The sequence below is a fragment of the Protopterus annectens genome, chromosome 4.part1 (assembly GCF_019279795.1).
Source record: "Protopterus annectens isolate FY-2018-M chromosome 4.part1, PAN1.0, whole genome shotgun sequence".
Lineage (NCBI taxonomy): Eukaryota > Metazoa > Chordata > Ceratodontiformes > Protopteridae > Protopterus > Protopterus annectens.
In genome coordinates, this window is record NC_056734.1 from 755162196 (window position 1) to 755168556 (window position 6361).

At 43.6% G+C, this 6361-nt stretch overlaps 1 protein-coding gene across 1 annotated transcript in view; it reads left to right on the top strand.

Annotated features, from left to right (window-relative positions):
• Positions 1–6361, top strand: part of CCDC150 (coiled-coil domain containing 150) — a 2807665-nt gene that overhangs the window by 39717 nt on the left and 2761587 nt on the right. The window lies entirely within an intron of this gene.

The following is a 6361-nucleotide window of genomic DNA, read 5'->3' on the forward strand; positions in this document are numbered from 1 at the left end:
CATGCTGGAGACAATCTAGATATTACCGAACACTCTGATTATGTGGGATTTCAATTATTCCACCATCAACTGGGAAACGTATGTTAGCCCTAACTCACTAGTGCAAAAGTGCCTTGACTTTAACTGAAATGCCCTGGAACAAATTGTTTATACCCCAAGAAGAGGAACAAACATACTAGATCTGGCCCGCACTAACATGTCAGACTGATGCACTACCGCAAGTGTTGGACCCTCATTAGTTAAATCTGACCACAAATCAGTCCTCTTTGAGCTTACACAAACACCAGAACTCACAGTGGGCAAAATCAGACTTAAAAACTTCACCAAGGCAAACTATACCCTCCTAGGTGAAGGTATAAATGCATTCCGAGCTCCAGCCCCAGCTGAAAGTGGTAACGACACCTAAGCTTACACTACACCCCTGTGCAGTCACTTGCATAAGTCTATATACTTGACTGTACCAGAAAGAATCAAAGCTGGTGCCCCAAGTAAAAACAAGCCACCATGGTGGACATCCAGCATCAACAATTTTTACAATAAACACAAAAAGTTGCTGTCCAGGAAAACAAAGGTGAGATCCCAACAATGGGAAAGCACTCACCTCAGCCTCAACAGGCAAATAAGACAACTTGTCAAATTCTCAAAGGCCTTCTTTGAGAAAAACTTGGTAAGCACAGCCAAGGGTAACCATAAGGCCGTTTACAACTACGTACGTAGCCTAAAAGGTAGGGCCCAAGCATGTGGAGAACTAGTGACCAACAGTATCACACACACTGACCCCACAGAGATAGCAAACCTGCTAGTGGATAGGGTTGGGAAAATTTCACTCCATTTATCCCTCCAAACCTATCACAAACCTTCCCACAAACATCCCTCCCACCCCACGTATCTGAAGAACAGGTCATCTAAGTCTTGTCAGGGCAAAAAACACAGCCTCCATGGGACCAGACAGCATCCCAGGCTGTTTTCTAAACAGGCTAAAACATGGGTTAGCATCACGAATAATTACTGTTTTCAATCATAGTCTAACCAGAGGCTGTGATCTTGCAGACTGGAGAACAGCAGCAGTTATTCCTCACCACAAAGGTGGCCTAGCAACAGACCCAGGGAATTTACAGACCCATAAGCCTGATCAGCCTTATCTGTAAGGGCACGGAACGCATTATTATGGACCTCATAAATAAAGACATAGGTGACCTCCAAATCCTGGATCCTACGCAATTTGACTTCTTCAAGGTCAAATCCGGCTTGTTAAATCTGGTGGATTTCTTCAAAATTGTGACCAGGGCCATTGACGAGGGCAAATCTGTGCACACAGCATACCTCGACTTTCCAAATGCTTTCGACACAGTCCCACACTCAGACATTACTGACTAACTTAGCAAAATGAATGTAAACCACGTTGTTGTAAGATGGGATGCCAGCTGGCTCACAAATCGGACACACACTATCAAAGTGGATCACTCCACATCAATCAGCAGATTTGTTACCAGTGGGGTGTCACAGGGGTCAGTGCTGGGCCCCCTACTGTTTGGTATATACTTCTCAGAAGTTAAGGTCAAAACTAAGGGGCTGTGGCTGACCAAGTTTATAAACGATTTTAAACTGGGTGCAGTTATTGAATCCCCAGATGATGTCGGTATACTCCAGGAGGGTCTTCTGAAAACCAATGACTGGTGTCTTAGTCATGGTCTCAAACTGAATGCAAAGAAATGCATCATCATTCCCTTCGGCACAAACAATGTCCCTTCACACTATCAAATCAACAACAATACCCTAAGTACCCATGAAGTGATAAGGGACCTGGGATCGCAAGTTGACTACGACCTTAACTTTGGCCATGTGTCTACTGTAGTAAAGAAGGCTTTCTATGTATCACACTTGATTACTAAAAGCATTGCCTGAAGAGCAAAAGAGGTTATAACCCCTCTGTACTCAATACTAGTCCAGCCCATAATTGAGTGTAACAATGTAAACCTCAAAATGCACTCTCTCGAGGCACTCCTAAAAATGGAGAACATCAATATCTGTGCAGTAACTGAGACCTGGTTCAAGGCTCCAGAGAGCACCCCTGCAATACCAGGCTACAACTCTTACCATGCTTTTCGGCCACCAAACCAGGACCAAAACACTAAAGGTGGAGGAGTGTCAATATTCACCAAGGATATTCACACCACCAGGCTAGTTGCCCAACACAATGCGTAAGAAATTCTCCAGGTGCAACTAACACTAGGTAAGACTGCAATCCAAATTGTAGCTTGATACAGATCCCCCACCATACCCCAAGATTCTCACTACACCTTTCTAAACATACTGGAAAATATTAAGATAGACCCAAACACCCTAATACTGGGTGATTTTAACTACCCTGCCATTAACTGGGAAAACTACTCATGTACCAACACCTTTGCCCAATGGTTCTTGGAATTCATAAATTCCAATGCCCTGGATCAACTAATCCATAGTCCCACCAGGGGCTCCAATATCCTAGACCTGGTCATTACCAACATGGATGGGAAATCGATCCTCCACACCTATGGTCACCCCCTCGTTAGTCAGGTCTGACCATAAGCTAATCACCCTTAACATCCACAGCCAACCCCCACCCCAGTAAGGAAACCTCCATAAAACACTTCTCCAAAGCCAACTTAATGCTACTCAAGTCAGAAGTGACAAACTTCATGACACCCATGCAGACGAGAACTGAAAGTTCAACTGCTGAATCCTACACTAAGGCACTGTACGAGCACATCCACTCATGCATGAATCGTGCCATCCCAAATAGAACCAAGATGCTCTCATCCAAAAAAAGGAAGCCAATCTGGTGGTCCCCTGCCATAAACAAGCTTTACAACAAAAGGAAGAAACTGTTGCAGAAAAGAGGAAAATCCCCAGGATGCAAAAAACTCCCTTACCAGCCTCAGTAGAAAACTGAGATCCCTCATAAAATCCTCCAAAGCTAGTTACGAAAATAAAATTGCCAAAGATTCCAAAGACAGCCACAAGGCATTCTATAACTATGTCAAGAATCTAAATGGCAATGCTGAGAACTGCTCTGAGCTAAAACAGAATGGCATTAAATATACTGATCCCAAGGATATTGCCAGTATCCTGGCAGATCGATTCAGTGCCAACTTCACCCCCCTCTCACCCCCTTAATGGCCCATCTCAATACCGGAAGATTGCCAAAATCCTGTAATAACGGCCACACAGGTAAAAAATGCACTCTCCAAAGCTAAGAATACAGCATCCATGGAATCAGATGACACCCCGGGCTGTGTACTACATGAACTACAATATGAACTGGCACCTCACCTAAGTGTCATGTTTAATCATAGCCTCACCTCAGGTTTCGTGCCCACTGAGTGGCGCAGAGCTACAGTTATCCCACTCCACAAAGGGGGATCCAGCTTGGATCCCGGAAACTACCGTCCCATTAGTCTGATGAGCCTTATCTGCAAGGCCGTGGAGCATATTATCATGCAACTTATAAACAAAGACATTGGCAACCTTCAAACACTGGACCCCACCCAGTTTGGGTTTGTGAAGGGCCGATCTTGTCTCCTGAACCTAATTGACTTATTTGAATCAGTCTCCAGAGCCATGGACAAGGGTAAGGTGGTCCACACAGCCTATCTAGACCTTGCCAAGGCCTTTGACACCATCCCCCACTCTGGAATCATAGATAAAATTACTAAGCTGGGCATTAATCCGTACGTCACCCAATGGGTTGCTAACTGTCTTACTGATAGAACCCACACTGTAAAAGTAGCCAACTCCAAGTCCAGCTCCAGACAAGTGACAAGTGGAGTACCTCAGGGTTCAGTCCTGGGACCGCTCTTGTTTGGCATCTACTTCTCTGAAGTACAGGCCAACACTAAGGGACTCTGGCTAACAAAGTTCGCAGATGACTGCAAACCGGGAGCCATTATTGAATCCCCAAATTATGTGGATACTCTACAAAAGGGCCTTACAGAAACAGATGCTTGGTGCCAGAGCCATGGGCTCAAGCTCAATGCCAAGAAATGTATAGTTATCCCCTTTGGGAAAAAACATGTACCCATGAATTACCATGTAGGTGGCAGTACACTAAACACCGAAAGTGTGATAAGAGACTTAGGGACACAGGTGAACAGTGGTCTCACCTTCGATAACCACATCACCACAACAGTCAGGAAATCCTTCTATGTGGCACACCTCATCACTAAGGGCTTTTTATCCAGAAAAAAGGAGGTCATTGTCCCACTGTACTCATCCCTCATTAGACCCATTATAGACTACAATGCCCCGTTTGGTATGTACCTCTCAAGACATCTGCAACAACTGGAAAGGCCGCAGAAATACCTCACTAAAAGAATCACAGGCCTAAAGCAGATGCCCTACGCTGACCACCTTAAAAACTCCAGCTATACTCTGTCGCATATCGTCTACTCAGAGGCGATCTCTGCTTAACATACAAGGCCATGTCAAACCCAGAACTGTTGGACATGCTATACTTAAAGACATCCCAATCCCTCAGAGCCACATGCTCCAGGGATCTAAACCTTGTCATCACAATAAACAAAACATGCTGGAGGGATAGGTTCCTGACCCAGAGACTCCCCAGACTCTAGAATAGATTACCCATACATGTCAAGCAGAGTGCCTCTTTGGCCCTCTTCAAAAGGAACCTTGACGATTGGATGGGAGAAAGGAAATTCACCCCAGGGATCACGTCAGTCGCCCTGCTAGACAGTGGTCCAGGGAAGTAAACAGTGTGGGAAGAAATAGCCAGGGAATTGTTATGGCTAGGCTTGTATAGGCCCTAGTGCTGATAGCCTAGTACCAACCTATGAACCTATGAACTCCATTCGACGTGTACCGTACAAAGCACGTGCAGCAATTAGAGAGACCTCGGAGGTTTCTAACTAAAAAGATCAAGGTACTCCAGACATGCTGAGCACAGACAGACTAAAGTCCTTGTCACTATACTCTTTATCGCATAAACTTCTTAGGGGAGACTTATGCCTTGTTTACAAAGCAATCTTAGACCCAAACCTGATGAACTTGCTGTACATCCATAAATGAAACTGGACTAGGGCTTCCCATTTTGGGGACCGAAATATGGCCAGCAACTTAAATAGGACATGCTGGAGGGACAGATTTATCTCCCAGCACCTGCCGTGTCTTTGGAATAGGTTGCCTATTCATGTGAAACAGAGCACCTCTATGACACTGTTCAAGAGGAACCTGGACGAGTGGATGGGGCACTGTAAATTCTTACCGAGAATAATGCCCATACCCCTCCTGTACATGGGCAGCCATTACTAAATGTATTCTTGGGTATTAACTAACACTTCTATGGTGTTACATTTGGGATGAAACGACTAGGCTTGAAATGACCTCTGGATCGATAGCCTAATAATCTCATATGAGCTTATGATCCAGGCACTTGAAACCTACAGGAAACCAGTGCTAAACATGGTGGCAGTCAACCACATTGAAAACAAACATATAAACACATGCACACATACACAAAAAGATGTAAATGTCGTGTGTACACTGATGGGAATTTTTAGAGGATTACCAGGGATAATTTGGTATGTCATTGGACTGTAGAGGTCTTTTTAGCAAGGTTATTTTCTGAGAGACAAATTGTAACTGTGTCATAATATGTTAAGTAAACAGCTTAATGGATTGGGCAAGACAAAACAACAGCGGAGACAAAATAATTGCCCTGGAATATTCCCCTTTAAATTTTTATCCCTGGGATAATAATTTGCCCTTTCTCATGTTTTAACTGCAGAGTGGTTTGCCACTGTTTCATTGCCAGTGCAATGTAATTGATCAGTGTAAGGTTTATCTTGTACATCCATAAGCATTCCTTTATCTGTGAATCACAGACCTCTGCATTCATAGAGACGTAGGGTGCTGAGCTGCTAATAAAATGAGAGTGTAATTGAAAAAAGACCATATGTATAGTTGATGAGTTAGAATACTTGCCAGAGTGTTGGTTCTTCTAGCAGAAACATGGCATACAGTTGCAAATTTTCATCTAACATGGGTGTGGTTTAAACTTGTATTTTTAAGTACTGGTAGTAGCAACATGTTCTCAAACAAGACTTTAAAGGCATATTATATTTGCAATACATAATGAAGAATGCAACTGATATATTCAGACTGCAGAAAAATATGCCTGTAGGGCAGACATATTTGGGAGGCTCTGTTTTAGTTCTAAGCAGGATCCTATTTTCTGTCTTAACTTGGACTGTAAATTGAAGTGTACAAGGGGCTGCTTTGATATGTTGTCCAGCTGTGTTCTGGAAATAACTTGTATATCAAAAGAGTTAACATTGACCTTGAAACAAAAATTATACTTTTA